The sequence below is a fragment of the Trachurus trachurus genome (genome assembly GCF_905171665.1).
Source record: "Trachurus trachurus genome assembly, chromosome: 6".
In the NCBI taxonomy this organism is placed as follows: domain Eukaryota; kingdom Metazoa; phylum Chordata; class Actinopteri; order Carangiformes; family Carangidae; genus Trachurus; species Trachurus trachurus.
This window is the reverse complement of record NC_139897.1, coordinates 16330350-16350601: the sequence shown is the minus strand read 5'-3', so window position 1 is coordinate 16350601 and position 20252 is coordinate 16330350. Positions and strand designations below refer to the sequence as shown.

Sequence of the window (20252 nt, the reverse complement as noted above, 5' to 3'; positions counted from 1 at the left end):
TGGGAAGCCCCAGTGGTTTACGTACTGTAGCAGAGCAAAAATTAGTAACAACCTGTTATTGTCTGCCAAATGGCGCACAATGAATCATGGGATAGGTTGTGCCACAAACGGTCTATGTGGTGGAGTCTTGTAGCCCAGGAGAAGAAGGCTGCATATGAAGAGGCCTTCAAAATGGAGCAGCCTAGTCACATCGATGTGATGGAATTGGTCTTCAAATGCTGCCCATGAAAGATTCAGTCCCTGCACTGGGACTCAGCTTAGGGCTACTGAGCAGTCAAGACAGTCGAGCACTGTATATGATGGCTACTGCGTATACTATGACTGATGAAGGCATAGGGAACGGTTGCGTAAACAGATAACTAATCAAAGTAGAAACACAGTGGAAACGACTGGTGGGCAGGTGTAGAATGACAGCTGTAAAGTACGAGGGCATGTTCATAAGTCGATGCAGATGTGTGCATGTGTTCTGGTCTGCCGTTTATGCGTTAGTGTGTGCATAATGTGGGTGTCAAACAGTAGGAGATTTACATTGGGGAAAAATGACCAGTGTCACTTTTGTGTGTTTTTTGTATTAGCAAGAGAGAGAGAGAGAGACAACAACAGGAGGGAGCTGCTATTGGTACAAATCATAGAACTGCAGTTTTGATAATTTATGCATCAGTCAGTGGTTTTCACCGACATGCTTCCTCACTGGCAACAGTCACGGCCATGCTTGCAGGCCGTTCATTCCTATATCCAAACGTCCCATTCCAGCATTTAACACCTTCTGTAGACACAGCATCAATATTTACTTGGACTCAAAGATGACCTTCTTAGATTTGTTGGTCAAAAGGCCAAGTTCACTGCGACCTCAAGGAACACGTTTTTGATTGGCTGTTGATTGTTTGAGGCATATAGCTGCGAGTTGCTGGCATGCTGTGACAACATTTGATTGTATAATTAATCCTCCCAATTGCGGTGAAGTGGTTAAAGACTACTGAATAGCAAACAGTTGTATTTCATAACTAACAGGTCTTAGAAAATGTGTATGGTATGTCTAGTGTATTTTCTCAGTTTATTAGTCGATATCAGTCAAAGCAAAATACTATTCTGTGTCCAGTAAATTAACAGGATTTGTCATAACAGGCATTATTTTTGTAGAAATGGGGTATATGAAAAATGTCTTTATTCATTGTGAGAGACTTTTATACATTCAATGTATGAATATCTGGAAAATACAGCCCAAAATATGGTCTTCCAACCTCCACCCCTGCAAGAACTTCAACATCGCGAAAGTGTCACTTGTAATGCCACTGAAAATGATTTCTTTGAAAGATTGGGAACTTTGAGGTCATTGTTGAGTTTTCCATCTGCAGTATTCACAGACAGTGAGTCTGCTGTGTAAATCTACTGAGAGTGTGGAGGAGAAGTGAGAAATAGTGAATGAGAGGGAGATGTAGAAAAGCAGTCATTAGAAGGCTGAGTCACGCTGTTAGATATTGCTTCTTTTTAATTAGTTTGGCATGGTGCTGCCGTCTGGTGTACGGTATCACTATGGCAGAGTCTATGAATGCTACTCAACTGGAAGGCTCAGCCAAGATCACTTCCTGCCCAGCTGCAATTTAGGGGCAATTCTACAAAATAAATCCTCTCTAAAGAGAGAATTTGTTTTGATTGGTCTGCCTTGCAGGCCAATAGAAAGGAAGCATGCAAATTTCATAAATGAGAAAAAAAGAGTCCGATTTTTTAACTATTAACATTTTTTTAACGAGTAGAGATCTGTATGTGAATGGCTGGTGAGAGCCACGTAGCCTGCTTTTCCAGAACAGCTGTGTTATTATAGAGAATTGATGGAGGTAATATGGGGTTACATGCTCAAAGAACAGTAGTAAATCCTTGTTTTCCTGTGTTTATGATTTGTCTGTGTATAAAACAGAATATACTCTCTATAGGAAATATTGTGGATGGTGTCAATGTATTTATAAAATGTTGGTGTGCACAGCTAGAAAAGGCTATGGCAGACACTGTTTTCTCTGTCTCCTCAGCTAAATGTAGGAGGAATGCAGCTCATCTTATAACGGTGCTCAATTTCATGGCTACATCAAGGTCACATGCTCTATGTGGAGATTTATTATTTCCATCTATAAAATACTTTTTAATTCTGACTTTAGGTAAAAAGTAGGCTATATGAATTTTTCATAGCAGTCATCCAATCATGAATGTTAACAGCCTTTTAATAAGTCTGTTTAGGCAGTCGTAATAAAAAAAATTGAATATTCTCTTAGGCATGCATTGGTGAAGATTAGCATTAAGCCAGTCATGTTCGAAAGTAATGGGTCATTGACATTTGGCTCTCTCTTTTCTGAGTTTGGTTTTGTTGCATAATGATGTCCAGGGGTGGAGAGGGAAATCCTCTTATTGGTGACTCTTGCAGCCCTGGCAGCCCCGATGATCACTATTTATTGTGAAGCAAGCTGCCCTTTTAGGGAGAGGTCAAGCGTTAACCTACTTTGCTAGTATGGAGCTCATTAGCCGCAGGCTCAAGTTTAAAATGAGGTCATAATTGATAGGATTTTCCCATTCTTTTTTTCCCTCTTCACCTGACCCAGCTGGACCTTCTCACCCTGGAACTGTCTCGGTCAACTGTGTTAGGTGACCGAATGGAAAATCTACATATTATATTTTCAGGGGGAAAACAGAGTATCATGTTGGAGGTCAGCCACGTTATAGACAAGGCTGAAGAATGGGTGGTTTTTTTGCAGTGTGACAAAAGGCATCTAGTGATAGAAACTGTCTTTGATTTTGAATTAGGAGTGATTCAAACTCACTCTATGACTTGTTTTACATCTGTTTTACGTTTTACACCTACATTTTTCCCTAAAACAAACATTCTCTCTGTTACAAAATCACAATTATTCTGTGCATATACGACACTATTTAATTCAACATGCAGCAGTCCCACACAAGCCATAGGATAGCTACATTGTACTGAGTTGTGATTTTCAAATAGGAATGCAGTTTTTAGGCTGCACATCACATCAAAGGAAATATTCTAGGTACATGTATCAGTCATCTACTTTTCACAGTGACATACTGTCATCATCACCATGATCACTGCGAGAATTTTAAATAAAGTTATGTGGGCTTGAAATGATGGAATTTATGTGGCCCGCATTCCAGCAAATGAATGAACAGTTACTCACAAGATCACATAGTTCTTGCTGTCGTACAGTATTTATTAGGAACAGAGCACTGATGCTTAAGCCTTGCCCAGGAATTCACCAGTGCAAATGTATGTGACCTTTTTAGCAACACTTTTTTCATGTGTGTTATGGAGAACAGATGCAGAACTCATGCAGTTAAAAAAATTATGGAATAATATATTTTTTAAAAACAATGTTTAGAAGGAATGCATGCAGGATTGGACGGATGAGTAGATAGAAGGATTTAGATATAGTATTTTTTTTATTTTTATATGCAACTATGAAAGCCTTAGGCGTTGAAATGGCCAGGGAGGGGGTTAGTGATACAGTAGTGGAAAGCATTTAGTAACGCACTATTTGGTAATGTGGTCACGGATTCCACAAAGCACATTGCCAGAATGAGGGCATTTCATACGTGCTAATATAATGAACCAGTTGAGACATTGCATGCAATATCAAATTGTACAATTTGCTTTTCTCTTTGGATAAAAGTTATTAACCTTCACAAGCTAAATCAATGCATCGTACTTTGCCACATTTTTGTAAATATGCATGTGTGGGAAATCGTTATTCATAAAAGGCACCCCCGTAAAACATAGTGAAGACTAATGCTATTCCTCCTACACCAAAGCTGTGTATTATTGTTTGCAGCTTATTGTATTTATGAATGAGAAATCCTGCATTATTTTCAGTTTACAATGAAACTACACAGAGGATGTAACTCAGGGTAGGTATGATATTGTTCTGAGATGCCAGATCTCACACTGCTACCATTCAGTGCCTAAACCCTCCTATCACTGCAGTGTTATTGCAGCTGCATGCAATGTTAAATGATATGTGGAATTTCTGCATAATACACACACACATTCAAACATTTACACACACATACACATACACACACACTAGGCTGCATGGCACAAGATGAGAGAACATTTCCAATGGGGAATCCCTGGCGCACAAAGCTCCCCTTATGGATAATCCCCTAAATGGAAGAGAAATGTTGTACTTTGAAAGAAGAAGAGACATATCTGGGTAGAATGAAAACACACACACACATGCACACACACTCTCAGACAAATGCAGACATGGAAGTTGGGATTAAAAGAAAAAAAATCCAAGATGAAGAGGGGGCTCAGCTGAAATTGATTGTGTTGTTTTCAATTTGAGACACTGTATGAGTGTGTATTTTTTGTTTTGTGGCTGTGCCTGTGGATGCACACATACTGTACAATACTGTGCCTGTGGATAGTTCTGGAGTCATTGGCCCAAGCAATTTTTCCATTTACACATAATATTTTCAGGAACACTAAGATACAAGAACATGACCATTAGTCAATTGTCATAAAGCAGCCACTGTTATGTAACACTAGGTTTCGCACATTGCTGTAATAACAGAGATTACACTAGCTCCCTTCACTGTTTATTAGGGATTTCCACTCCAAGCGTATCTTCCCTTCCTTCTACATCTCACCCACACTTTCTCCATTTCATTTTTCCCTTCCTCTATCTTAACGCTTTTTCTCCTCCCTCTATTTTCCCTCCCTCTTCTCTCTCTCTCTCTCTCTCTCTCTCTCTCTCTCTCTCTCTCTCTCTCTCTCTCTCCCTCCATTTCTCTCTCTCCCCACCCTCCCTTCCGTACTCGCCAGCATCCTGCAAAATCACCCCTTACCATCTCTCCGTCTGTCTGTGCATGCACAGGAGTCAATGTGTGCGCCTGTGCTCGGGTGAGTGTTAGTGACCATGTGAATATGCATGTGCTACTTTGACAAGAGCAGATAGCGAAGGAGAGGGAGAGAGAGAGAACAAGAGGAGAGGAGACGAGGAGGAGGAGGGGGACAATGTATGGCCATGTGGAGGATGTTTTGGCATTGGGACTGTAGCTGACCCACGGGAGTGCGCGTGTGACTGGGAGTGCTTCCGTGTGCGTGTGTGTGTATAAGATGGGATCCGCACTGGGCAGAAGACAAGCAGCCGAGAGAAGGGAAAGAAAAAATAAAGAAGCCAGGAAGGCCAGACTCAATAGTAAGGTACCCCAGTTGCTCTCATCATCTTCTTAATTTGATTTTACCATTATCCCCTGGTGTAAATGCATCTTTTTATTCCTCTCTCTCTCTTTCCTTCTGTCTATTTTCCATACTTTCTACTCCCTGTTATTCACAAACACCCCCCAACCCCCCAACCCATCCTTGTCTACCTGTCTATCCTCTCTTGCTCTCTCCCTCTTTCTCTCCCTGGCTTTCGTTCTGTTGTTATGCTCTGCTGCATGTTGGCTGTGTGAAGAGCTGGTGCAGTCTTGTCTGAAACCCTGACAGAATGCTAATGTTTCTCTCTGCACTGGTTCAGTTACTAACTGTGTGCTTGGATCAGTGTATCAGTCGATGTGTGTGCGTGTGTGTGTGTGTGTGTGTGTGTGTGTGTGTGTGTGTGTGTGTGTGTGTGTGTGTGTGTGTGTGTGTGTGTGTGTGTGTGTGTGTGTGTGTGTGCACTTGATATGTCAGAGGAGGTGTTGATGTTTGTGTCAAACTGTGGCAAGTGTGAGTGGTTGTGATTTCCCTTAGATCTCTGTGTAAGCAAGGAAAACAATTTTTGAGCGTGCATGTCTTTTTATGTTGCAAAGAAGTGTGTGTGGGTGCACGCAAGTATGAAAATGTGTTTATGCATGCACATGACAATGTGTGCGTAAGGGTCTGCCAGCGGGTCTCTCCAGGACAGAACTTGCCTTGTGGTCTTTACTGTCACAATGCTCTGCTTGTCTCACATTGCTGTCATAACCTGATATTTATGCTCTCTGATGGAGATGACTTCACTGCGTGTGCGTTTGTGTCAGACAGAGACAAAGCTGCAAAGACAGCGTGCAGTGTCGGCCGGGGCACAGTGGGTAAACTTGTTAACTACCACATACAGTATTTTCTGTGAACCTCCTTCAAGAATCTTAGAGCTGGCAGTCGTAGTCAAAGAGGGCTCAGCAGCTGGCAGCTGTCAACAGGACGCCCTGTAGGCAACGTGACCTGAGCTACTACTGCACAACTGGGCAGCCAAACCTACACTATGAAATATACCACACAAACATCTTCCAACTGTTTACTGGGTCAATTATGGAATTTATGTCAAACACACATTGTTTGAGTTTAGCAGCATTTCCTACTTACACATTCAGCTATTGTGAGTAATGGCCATCAAAACTGCGTACTGCACTTGTGTGTATTATTTTAGCATTACTTAGCTTGTATAGTGACAGACTTATTTGACATTTCAGATAATTACTCTAATTAATATAATTACACTCTGTAGGCTGGGGAGCTGTTCACAGTTTGTATGTGTCTTATGTTTCTGCTTTTCTAACACATGTGTAAGAAGTTCTTTGAAAAACTGGACCACTGTATACTACGTAAGTTGTTTAACGTTCACCACAACTATTTATTTCTCACTTGAACTGAGTGGGTTGTTTATGTATTTGTGCAAGCGAGAGAGTGTGACAATGATTAGAACGATTAGAATGAAGAATGAATTGATCCTGTTTTGTTCAGTATGTTCTGAAACCAGGCCATGTAGAAACTACAGTATAGCTCCAGGCTATTTATAATACAGCCCCAGTAAACTCTGTGTGGGTCTCTGCTACTACTGATGCTATTTCTTTGGGGCTCTGTTTTTGTGATCTTGGTTAAGTATTAAGTCATGGCAATAGAAAAATAGAGAGGGATTTGTCCATAGCAGATTTGATTTTTAAACTTTAAACCGGTTTGTTTTCTTTGTGTTGTGGCAGTCTGGAAGTTTGGGCTAAAGTTTTGCAGTGACATATTAAAGTGGGTGACATCCAGAAATTAGCAGCTACAATCAGATCAAGTAAAAGAACAGAGATCACACATTTGCACTAGTCTTTGAAGAATCATTACAGGCTCCTGCAAAATGAAAGGGCTCAGGGACAACACAGACAAGAAGACAAGAGAAAGCTAGTTAAACCATGTGACTTCTCTGTTTGGCTGTCACAGTAAGTCTCTGATATCTGCAGCAGAGGATTCAGTCACATCCACATTCTTGTGCACCAGTCACACACACCTCAGCCCTGTGCGTATAATTGGAAAATATCTTTTTTTCTTTTTCTGGATATGTATGTAAATCCAACAAAAATACCACCTAGCTTCACTAAGTGTCATATTTTGTCTGCAAAGATCGTATTCGCATCTGACATTTGTTTCTTTGTATGTGTGAAGGGGCGACATTTTAGACACAGCTGATTTGATCCATCCATCCATTTAACTGAAGTGAAACTGGACTCGCTGTTTAGTCTTGATGATGTTATGCCTCATTGCCTAAGTTCATTTCACAGTAAAAAAAAAACAAAAAAAAAACATGGTATAGCTTCTGCTCCATACTGTACAACATCCCACTGGCATTAGACCCCATCATTCTAGGTCAGGCAGTATGAATAGATAACTGCAGAATAGGATGCCAGGGGCGTTAAGTACAATAGAGTTCTAATAATCATCTGACTGAATAAATACACTAGCCACATACCCCCTGTCTGCAGCCGACTGGCTGTCCTCCTCTTGTGTCTCTCTGGAGACCCTAGGCCCATTTGCAGCATGTAGTTGAGGGTTGTTTTTTGCTATTTTTTCAGTTATATTTCACATTTATTTTTATTAGATGGAGCTCCAGTTTAGCTTTGTTTTGTTAATGTGTGTTTCATCCTGCCTCCCTTCTGTCTGTGTGTCAGTCCTAGTGTCAGTTTGTGTGTCTGTCTGAAAGCACATGAGTGGACCTGATTCAGCTCTTTCTTTCTCTGGACTCTTTGATTCTGATGACAGCATACATTCCCCTCATTCTCCCCAGCCACCCTGCTTACAAACACAAATACACAAAAACACAGTAATGCATACAAGCAACAATAGAGCTCTTGTCATATTTCATGTGAAATATGTAGTGTGAATTTGGCTGCACATGAGTTTGTTAAATATTACTCTGTGGAGAATTACCCCTATAGCTGTGAAAATCAGTTAGTCTGCAACATGGGTGGTTATAATGGATCATAAATAGTTACACAGTGAGAAAAAAAAAACTTTCCAGACTTCTCTACTGTCCATCTGTGCCCAGTATTTTCTAAACACCTATAGTTGCATGTATATGCAATGTGTAACTAAATTCACATCTCTACTGTAGTTCTCAAACAGATTTACCTGTTTAAAAAGCTGGTCAGCCAGATGTGTGTATGTTACTATATCTCTTAATTGTTGTCCATTGTAACTGTCAGCAAATTAAGCCTACGGGAGTGGGCATTTGGATAGTCTGCCTTTTTTTTTCCTTTTTTTTTTTTTTTTTTTTTTCATTAAAGGTTGTCAAAGAAAGCCATGCAGCTAGTGTAGCCATGAGGGTGGGGGGAAAATAAAATACAGCAGAATGAGTTTGGGGGTCCACATACAATAAACCTCTGCTCTGCATGTTTGTGAGTGTGTTAAAGAGTGAGACAGAGGCTTTGGCTTTGTTCCAGCCTTTAGCCAGCCCTTTCTGAGTTAGCTCACACTGTGCCGCCTGCCCAAACTGTAGTACATCAGGCGGAATACTAGATTATTATACAAAGCGAGAACATACTTTCCAAGTGCTTCTGAACAGGATTACTCAGGAGACACCATGCTGCTGCGTTCAGAGAGAACTTCGAGGAGCCGGGCCACAGAGGTTAGACACAGCACACAAATGCTAAAATGACTCATGAGATCTGGAGTAAATGCAGGTTACTGTCACAGTGAGGTTGTGTAGGTATAGCTCTGACACCATTCTCTCTCTTGGATACCCACAGAAAAATAAGTTTTTTTTAATGGAGCAACATTTCATCTAAAGTGCAGCCAACTGTTTATTTGCCAGCTTTGAATTATCTGGACTCTCTATTTCATAGTGTGTGACCTAGTATGTGCTTTAAGTTCTGTTGCAACACAGCAAACCGCATGACATTTTACACATGTGGTTCAAACTTCCATGTTGAAACGTTTGTGTAATTCATTTGACATCAACATAGTGATCACTGTTGTGTGAATGACACTAATTACAGAAACAGAAAATAACTGATCTGGTTACAGTCTCATTTTAATGGTTTAAATAAAGAGATAGCTCACATAATAGAGTGAGCATACTGGTATGTGCATGCTGTGTCAGCAGATGACATGGGTCCAGGTAAAGGCGAGCTTTAGGCTGGAATGCAGAGAGGCCCTTTTGTTTGTCTTTTTGTTTTCTTTTTCTCTTGTTATCTTTTTTCTGCCAACTATACCCGAGAAAACACACCATTCATAAGAACAGGAACGCCCTTAAGTAGAAATCAATCAAAAACAAATCTCAGTGAAAGAAAATATGTTTTGAGCTCTCTGAAATGTTTACTTCCAAAAGACAAGTTATTTGCAATTGACTCAACAATGATAATCAGAACAGTGTAAGATTGAATTGCAGTCATACAGGCATTTGCAGTCAATGATGTGTTAGATGCTGTTGCTATAGTAACAGTAGCCCCCATCACTGTCTTCAAGTGTGTGTGTGTGTGTGTATTTTTACTGCACTCATGCATCATGAATAACGTGTGTGTTTAGTGCTCTAAATTATGAATCAGTGTTATTTTATGTATGGACTGAGTGAGTGAGTGAGTGAGTGAGTGAGCGTGTGTGTGTGTGTAATTGCTTGTGTGTGAATCAGTGCTACAAATTTAATCCTCAAGCTTCCACTGCTTTTTCATGTGGTGTTAGTCTCCCCCTAAGCTTAAAAGTGTATCAAATTACTCAGAGATTTATTTTTGCTGCTATACAGTAAAGGTTGAAGATTCCTCTCTCAGAAAATCCTATTTTTTGGGATCAAGTCCATACTCTGCCATACAGTATACTGGTCTTTTTGTAGCTCAGAGCATTACACTTTAAGCCTGTTAGGTATGGATATTCAAGATTTCTGGCGCTCTTGCTCTCCCAGACAAACACACCGTAGGCTGAGGTCCAAACAGACATAGATAGAGGCACCAGACATGCAGACAAAACCCACATGCATACTGTATAATGTTAAATGTACAATGCCTTTATATGTCTCTGTGTGTGGTCGACTTCACAACATTTCATTCAATGTGAAAACCAGTATTAGATTTTCAGGTGAATACTTCACAATCTTTTGTTATGAACATCAAATACTCAAATATATATACAGTATATATGTATATACATACAGGTGCAGCTCAATGTTAATGAAAAATGATTGTTAATACAGAATTGTTGAAAGTATGTCCATGTATATGCACTCAGCACTTGGTTGGGGCTCCTTTTGCTTCAATTACTGCATCAATTCGGGGTGGCATGGAGGCAAACAGCCCGTGGCACTGCTGAGGTGATATGGAAGCCCAGGTTGCCTTGATAGCTGCCTTCAACTCGTCTGCATTTTTGGGTCTAGTGTGTCCAGCCATTTCGAACCAGAAACAACGTCAGAGGTGTCTTAGTTTGTCTCAAAAGGCTTTACATAGCATCATAACAACATCCTCTGCCCTTAGACCCTTACATCGACTGAGGACAGAAAACAAGAACAAAAATTTCTTTTTTTGAGAAACCTCAGGATGAGCAACAGAGGAGGGATCCCTCACCCATGGGCAGACGTGCAATAGATGCTGTATACAGACAAGAAAGTTGCTCGAAGTCCAGCGTCAAGTTTTCACAGTCAGTGATGATTTGGGGTGCAACATCATCTGCTGGTGTTGGTGCACTGTGTTTTCTGAAATCCAAGGTCAGTGCAGCTGTTTACCAGGGAATTGTAGAGCACTTGCTGCACTTGCATGCTTTCTTCTGCTGACAAGCTTTATGGAGATGCTGATTTAATTTTCCAGCTGGATTTGGCACCTGCCCACACTGACAAAAGCACCAAAAGCTGGTTAAATTACCATGATGTTACTGTGCTTGACTGACCAGCAAACTCGCCAGACCTCAAGCCCATAGATAATCTATCAGGTATTTGCTGTACAGCTCAGCAGTGCCACAGGCTGTTTGCCTCCATGCCACCCCGAATTGATGCAGTAATTGAAGCAAAAGGAGCCCCAACCAAGTACTGAGTGCATATACATGGACATACTTTCCAGAAGACCAACAATTCTGTATTAACAATAATTTTTTTAATTGGTCTGATGTAGTAATCAAACTTTTTGAGATACTGAATTTGGGGTTTTCATTAAATATAAGCCATAATCATTACAATTAAGCGAAATAACGACATGGGATATTTAAGTCTGTGTGTCATGGATCATATCAGGTATTAGTTTCACCTTTTGAATTGAATTATTGAAATAAATGAAGTCATCCATGATATTCTAATTTATTGAGATGCACCGGTATATTAAATGTATTTTATTTGCCGAATATGCCAAAATGTGACAAATGCCTTGCTAAAAATGTGTTGTCACCACAGTTTGCTGCTTACGTTAGTCACTGAAAACCAGCAAAAGAAAATATATTTGCAATAATGGATATTCGTACTGCATCACGCTACACACATTTCAGATCTACATTTCATGGAGCTGTGTCAAACTCAGACATCCCTCAAGAACACAATTTTGGCTGAAAAACCAGAGATAGGCAACCTGGATGTGGTTGTAAAATGATATTTTCTAGCTGTCGTCTTTAAATCATTATTTCTCATGTTTTAAATTGAGAGAACATCTATATATACATACACCAATGTACAGATGGAGACTAGTGCAATGGGAGCAAATCACTGTCATTTATTTGACGATGATCAGAGGTTGCTCATCCAATGTGCTAAAGTAACATTTCACTGACTTGCCAGAGGCTGGTTTACTATATTTACTCAATATTATTTATATTTTCCCATCATGGCGTGAAAATGAATTAAAATTATTTGCAGACTCAAACAGTGACTGACAGATGACACTCATGATTCAACTTTTTTTTTTTTTTTTTTTTTTTTACATATTGTTGAGAAACCATGAAGTCTAACATGCTGCCACTTTGTGTAAAACCACAGTGTTAGACAGCCAGTCAGGAGCCTGTTTGGCACAGAGCCATTCTTTTTGCTATAATTAGATTTGCTCACAGTCAGGGAGTGCGTACACTGGTCAGCAAGAACAAAGTCTGAGAACAAGCTAAGACCAGAATCCTGTTCTGTAAAAGAATTTCAAATCATCTAAAGATTGTTGTTTGCTCGTGTGTGCTGAACATTACATGATTTCACAGGTGTTTGTTGCTGGACAGGTGTTTCAGCAAGCCATTAAACCTGGGAATAAAAATCTCTGACAGGGACAGACTGAATGTCAAAAACATCCGATCACAAACAGAATCTGATAGTAGGATTTCTAATCATACTGAATATCTGTTAAATGTGTTACAATGAAGTTTTCCCTATAGTCTAACATCTACACAAGCAAATTACAGTCGTTACATAACAACTAACATCTTAGTAGAGTGTTTCTCTCTGTGCCTTTTGTTTGCTTGACTTGTGAGTAGAGTGCTGCTCTACTCTACTACTCTATTCTCATTTCTTATCCTATCTCTCTCTGTAAGTCTTTGCACTACTCTCCTCCATTCCTTCCCCTCACGTGTCCCCATTTTCTTGTGTTTCTGCCACACCACATCATTGTGTTGCATTTTTAATAGGAACATGCTTCATACTCTGCAATAAATCCATGAATTATAGAGTAAACTGACAAATAAAACTAGCTAAGCCATTTGACTGTTTTTCCCCCTCTGATGAGAATAGATCTTAAAAGAGGAGATTCTGTTTTGATTGCAAAGGAAGATGCAGTCGACTAGTGACAGCTTTACTATATGGTCTCCACTGACACTGTTTGATTTGTGCTTTTGCAAAAGACGTGAAATGCATCTTAGTATCCCTCAGAGGTGGGAATAAGTTGCATACAGTGTATGGAAACATGCTTCAAAAAACGAACAGTGACTTATATGGTCAGGCATAACACTACGACCACTGACAGGTGAAGTGAATAACACTTTATCATGTCACCTGTTAGCGGGTGGGATATATTAGGCAGCAAGTGAACATTTTGTCCTTAAAGTTGATGTGTTGATTGTGTTGTGTTGATGTGAAACAGGAAAAATGGGTGAGCGTAAGGATTTGAGCGAGTTTGACAAGGGCCAAATTGTGATGGCTAGACGACTGGGTCAGAACATCTCAAAAACTGAAAACTGCAGCTCTTGTGGGGTGTGCAGCGGTCAATATCAAAAGTGGACAAGGAAGCAACAGTGATGAACTGGCCACAGGGTCATGAGCAGCCAAGGCTGGTTGTCAGAATACCCAGTGCATCACAGTTTGTTATGTATTTGGCAGCAAAAGGGGGACCAACACAATATTCGTCAGATTGTCATCAGGTTTATCAGAGTTGATCAATAAGCCCCCGTCTAAAAAATGTTTTGAGGATTCAATTCAGATTTTAGTCAAATCATGCGACTCAATGCCCCTTCCTTTGGTTTGCTCATATGATATTTCCTGCTTGTATCTACAGATAGAGAACTAAGGAAGTAGTCTGAATGTTTGCCTGTTCACTTAATTTAGTGGTTCTATATTACAAATCAATGTTTATTCAACATGACAATACCCATGTTTGTGTACCGGATTACCTTTACAGTACACTGTGATTCAAATTTATCATCCTCTTATTCTAAAAACTGCATCATGATCTTTTCGGCTGTCAATCATACCTTATCTTTTCTTACTCGGCCTGTGTTAATTATTTTTTCCACATACGAGTCATCCTAGTACTACAGTATTTAGCAAAGTAAAGCCTATACATTTCTAGTGTCTGCCGCAGAATTGACCCTTTATTCCACACTGAAAAATAAATTCCTGTCTCTTTCAGTACATTTTAGTCTCTATTTCAGAATACACCTCTCAAAGACCAAATATTCTTATTGGTGTCAGTGTTCAGAGAAACATGGTAGTGTACTACTGTATGTCAAATGCTTTTGATTAGATGTACATTACTAAACACAACTATTGTATGAGTGGGGAGATATGAGAATGTAGCCATGATCCGCATGTTTATAAAAGGGAATTGTGTTTCTCTTGGTCTGTGTGTCTAATTTAAATGCAGTGCCCCTGCAGCAGGGCAGCGTCTGTACAAAGGATGTGGAAGACGAGGGTCAAGGCCTGCCCGCTCTTACTCTAGCCTTAATTTAAGTGACTGTCAACACAGCGCACACAGACAGAATCAGGAACACTCTGTGCCAGATAAGTGTGTTTGTGTTTGTTGATGTGACCCCATACCAGAGGAGACGGTTTCCCCTTTAAATTGGTGATTGTTATTGTTGCCATGATTTGTAGTAAGCGCACTTATGATAGAAATACTTTTGGTACTGTAGGCTTGTATTAACTTCTTTACTCTTTGCCCCCTCCATGGTTATTGCAGTGTGAAATATTATATTGTACATTTGTTTCATTTATTAATTAACATCGTCTCTCCCAACCTTCGTCAGAGGCATTTACCTCCTTCAAGCAATTAATCAAATTAACCACAACAGTCTCAGCTGTTTTGTTCATCAGTGAATCTCTGTGACACTGTTGGCTCTAGTTTATCACACTATCAGTTAGTGTCGTGGCTGTTTCTTCACATCACTGTCAGTCAGGCTGCATAGACAAGTCACCTGGCATCTGAATAGGCTTCACTACACAGACGCAGCAGCTCGATGCTGACAGGATAAACCTGATGAGTTGGAGGCACAAAATAGCTGCATGTGAGTATGTAGTTGCAGGCTCAGGAGGATCACTGACAATTTTCAGATCAGAGTCAATTTGTTTCTACTGTGAATGACCACTTTTCACTACACACTGTGGATCGGGAATCCTTCTTATGTCTTGTACTGTATGTCACATTGCATTGGCAGCCAGTAGCCCTGAATGAGAATATGGCAACCATATGCGTGTCTTCACAATACACAATGTATGATGTTACCGGCACTGACAGCAGGGCTCTGTGTTAATGTGGTAAAACATTACTTCCACATCTACTTGAGGCCTATGGTCTTTCCCAGCTGTTTAGACTGTGCTCTTATCATCCTGATATCTGACAGTCCCCAGAGCATTCCCATGACCCACTGCTCTGGCTCACTATGTTTATTACCTAAGCAGCTGTGAAGCTTTAGAGCATGTGTGTATTTCACGGGCCAGCTCACATTAAACCAATATATGATCCTCCCGAATAAGCATTATTTTGGTGAGCATTGTAATTACTATTCATCCATGGCACACTGTACTTGTAGGGCAGCTGTGAGGCACCAGGGGCTACAAGGCCATGTGGTAATGAGTGTAAATATAGGGCAGTGAAAGTGTCTGACACACATATGTACTGCTGTATGGGTCACACATGGATGCACACGAGCTATTGAACAGGACATTAAGTGTGCACACCTCCTTTCATGAAGCTTTGGCAAACACACTTTGTTAAAGGAGAAGAAAGACCAAGAGAGAATAGCCATAGAAATCAGACAGTGAGTAAAAGAGACATGGGGGACAGCAATGGTGGCAGGGCAAGACGTGTTGTCTCTGTAATTTCTAGCCCCCTACCCAGGCTTTTATCATGTAGTGGCAGATAATCCCACTTTACTGCAGGGGGAGATGAGAGCCTCCTCAGTGTACTGAACTAAAGGAAGGGGCTTTGTCCTGGTAGCTGGATAACCACTGCCACTCATTTTGTGTCACTGATTGATGATCTTGTATACAGATGACACGCATCCAAACGTTCAAAACCAGTGAGCTGAGTTTGTCAGCGGTCTGAAGTCCTCCAGGTAAAATTGTGATGACAACTAACTGCAATTCTAAGCTCTTTAATGCAGCGGGTTTAAGAGCAATAAAGCAGCCCTTCAATATCCAGGAGCTTCTCTACACCCTGGCTGCTAGTGAGCCACTATGGGGGAGTAACACCCTCAGATAGGAGGGAGGTATCTCACAGGTTGAATTAATGTGAAGTCAACATTAAAAAATGTAGTTGGAGTGTCACTTTATTACAGTAGAAATTTTGCATTATTAAAGCAGAAACATTCTGGGAGATGATTATTGCTGCTTTTTTTTTTTTTTTTTTTTTTTTTTACTGTGCTGCACTGGGATGAGATGCTATCATTCACTTTTTCTTTCCTCCATGTCTCTTATTCTCTTTTTCTTGTGTGGTTCCCCCACTTTTTTCCTGATCCAGCAGCACAGCAGGGTCACCCCATCCTCATGACAGCAGTTGATGTAAAGAAGCTGCATAGCTTTTTGGGGCCAAGGCAATCAGCACTAATGAGCTATTCAGGGTACTCTATTTGCTGTCCGCTTAATACAGCTATTTGATAAAGCAATACTCTCTTTTAATATCGTAACATCAGCAGGTTTAACCTCAAACTGATGAATCATGGCGGAAGGGAAGGGGACTCCCATGGAAGATGTTAGCAGAAATAAAAAAGGAAACACCAATAGGACACTGTTGACCAGCTGCAGGTGATGGAAGTGGACATGCCATTTTCTTCTTCAGTAGCATTTCAGTACTGTCTCTTACCCCACTAGACCAAGTGCAAGATTAAAGGGGCAGCTAAGGTGAGGTAGCGACTGAGGCTTTAAAAATGAGCTACATGTTGTGACAACTGCTTCAAAGTGAGAGACATGTATTAGCTGCCTGACAGTTTCCTGCTGTGTTGCTGTTGTTATCGAATGCCTCCTGAAAAGAGGAAGGGGCTGTCTGCTTCTTCATTGGCCAAAATTAGTATAGAATGAGTAAGAGCACATCTTTCCTTCTAAAGGAAAACAGGTGGTCTGTGCTGCTTCTGTCAGAACTGTGCAGCTGTCCTGTAAATCAGGGTATGTGACTGAGCTGAGGGGCTTTTTGTATCTGTGAGGAAATACATCAATAGTTTCCTTGAAGATTGTAGATAGCTTTTCTGTCTTTTTTTTTTTTTTTACTTCCTTTCTGGGATGAGCCTCTGTCGGGGTGGCACTCCACACTTGGTGGTTTGGTAATGATTTACCTCCTTATTCTCTCTCCTGTGTGTGAACATGTGTAGCCTACATAATCATACACATCACGTATCTAGTAACACACATGTGCATATTAGTGTATGCATGTGTTGGTTTGAGAAACCCACCACATCTGTCATTTTTATGTAATTGGTTCCCCTGTCTGTATCTTGAGGTTTTGCCTTCTTTCAAAAGAGGACTGTGGTTACTGTGATTGAAATCCCAATAGAGTATTATTAAGAAAAACACACATGGTGCATTAGTGAGCAGTGGCTTTTTCTCCCAGAGGCTGCAGGCTTCCCTGAGGGCACCGGAGGAGGTGTGGCAGGCAGGCAGTGACGCCTAGCAGGGATGTCATCACCTGAATATTTTCATGACAGTCACTGACTTTCCTTAAGCAACAATTGTGCTGTGATCTGGTAATTGTAATCCATGTGCATATATTCCTTCCCTCAAGCTAGAGTTCAGTAACAGCTCCCCAACAGCTTTCATATTAGTGTGATTGACTGGCATTTCTGTGTTAGTGGGTTACAACTTCCAACTGGAGTTTATTCACTGGTCTGTCTGGTGTATCAAGAGTACATGCCACAGTCTTACAAAATATTAGTGATTGTGCTTTTCAAGATTTTGAGTGATTAATTTTGTATGATTTTGAGTGATATATTCCTAGTTTTAGTGATCTTTACCACCATTGGGAATTAAAGTTTAGTGGAACATGATTTCATGATTGTGTTGATGATGCTTGCCTCTAACCAGTTTATCACCCACTCCTCCCACTTTTTGAGTTGTTTTCTTTTCCTTTTTTTTAACCTTTATTTGATGTTATATTTTAAACCAACTTCTGTGTGCACAATATCGCCTGTAAATTAGTTTTCTGCTCCAGGCTGTGTAGCCAGATTTATGAAGTTATTGTCTTTCAAGACAACCATTTAAAGAACTCCACATTCAGGTTAGTATTAATGTGCAGCATGGTAGCCCACGAGGGACAGCAGTCACATCCATATCACTCCAGCTTGGAAAATGAATGAATTAAATGTTAAGCTGAATTTCTGCTAATTTGCACTCTACTTTTTAATTCATAAGCATTTCATGAACTGGAGGATTTTGTCTCACTTGCAAATCATTGCCAGGCCCTGCTGCTTGTGCCTGCACAATCTTGCATGATGAGTGGGAGAAAGACCTATCTACTGTTAAGTGGTTGCTACAAAAAGTAATAGGTAATCAGTGCACATATGGTTGAAATAAAACGATCCACTCTCATCTCTCTGTACCAGCTGAAGGCTTCTCTGCAGTATTTTCCCCAAGCTGAGAACATGACAGGGAGTTTTTGATTAAGTCAGGAAGAAAGAGCATTGCAGTATCCGGAGGAGGAGACATAAAAGAGGTGCAGGGATTAAAATTTTGCATGATTTTTTTATGTTGCCACATGATAAATTTGAGACAATTTTGGGAATGTTGTTGAGCTCAACTGTCCTCCCTATCTGTTAAAACTTGGGTATGCTTTAATATCTGAAAATCTCTGGCTTCCTCCCACAGTCCAATAGGTTGATTGGCCACTCTAAATTGCCCGTAGTGCGTTATAAGTGTGTGTTGTCCTGTCCTTCCCAGCCCACACCCTATGTTAGCTAGGATTGGCTCCAGCCCCCCAAAGTTATGTGCAGAGGCACAATGTTCAGTCAATCCTCCCCACAAAGGCTGCCCTTCATGACCATGTTCACAACTACCTTCGCCATGTAAATGGGGCTTGTCAAAGACATCTGAGGGATATTATGAGCCCTTCTGGACATGCCTGCCGGATGCAGGCCAGTCCAGCCAGGCCATCCATTGATACTCCACTTGTCCATGCAGGGTTGCGGTGGGCTGGAGCCAATCCCAGCTAACATAAGGCACGGGCAGGGCACATCCTGGACAGGCCGTGATTCAATCACAGGGCCACAAGACAAACAACACTCACATTCGAGCACTACAGGCAATTTTGATTGGCCAATCAACCTAGTGTACATGTTTTTGGACTGTGGGAGGAAGCCTGAGAACCTAGAGAGAACATGCATACTCCACTCACAAAGGCCCCCTGGCCCGGCATCGAACCTGAACCTTCTTGCTGGGGGGCAAAAGTGCTAACCACCAAACCACGATGCTTGTCTCCTGCAAATGTAAGAAGGGTTGTGGAAGGTTTCGACTATAGACTGTAAAAAGAATGGACGTAGCATCCGTGACGTCACCCATTGGTTTTGGGGAGTCGTTTTTGTGACTCAAATATGGCGGCCTGAACAGCGCCATGTTGGATTGGCCGGCCGAGAACCCACCCACTGGCCTCGAAGCAGCTGTCCACGGACCGCTACAGACCTGTCACTCAACGTTTCCGCGCCCTAATTGGCCAGAATTTTAACCTAATAACAGTAAAACGGTAGAGTTAAAAAAAAAAAAAATTCACCCCCTCAGAGTGTGTGCGGGGGTAGAAACTATCGATTGAGACCAAAAAACGTGCTGACACCAGGCTTTGATCATGTTTATTGAGGATGTAAAGTCGGCGATTTTAACATGGGGGTCTATGGAGAATGCTGCTTTCTGACACCAGCCCCCAGAGGAAGCCGAGGGGATTGCAGTTTTTTGAACGCGGAAGTGGGCTTCACTTCTCAGACCGACAACTGCCCCCTTGGTTTCGACACAACCTGTGAGTCTTGTGAGAAAGAAAGTAGCTTGTAAGAAATTCTGGGGGGTCATGCAAAAAGCAATTCACACTGGTATAGTAAATACATTTAACTAGTTATGTCCTCAATATAAAATTATATCCATCACAAATAAGAAAACTGTTGTTGCTGGTGGCCATTTTGAAAAATGGCTGCCATGGCTGCCATATTGAAAATTTAAGATTGTTCCATATCCAATTATTTTCAGAATTGCATTGGCTATACTGTGTGTATCGTATAGTAAGTGTACCAGATTTCATGCTTTTATTGCAAAATGCACTAACCCTAATTTGGTTTTCTGCCCCCCTATAGTCACTGTTAGCATCCAGTCTGCCCTGTAGAAATAGGACTGCTCATCTTGTATTGTAGGCTGATTGAGATTGGTGTGTAGACAACTCTTGAGGGTAACCTTGGCTCTGTATCA

At 41.0% G+C, this 20252-nt stretch overlaps 1 protein-coding gene across 1 annotated transcript in view; it reads left to right on the top strand.

Annotated features, from left to right (window-relative positions):
• shank3a (SH3 and multiple ankyrin repeat domains 3a) overlaps positions 1-20252 on the top strand; it is a 150576-nt gene that overhangs the window by 46596 nt on the left and 83728 nt on the right.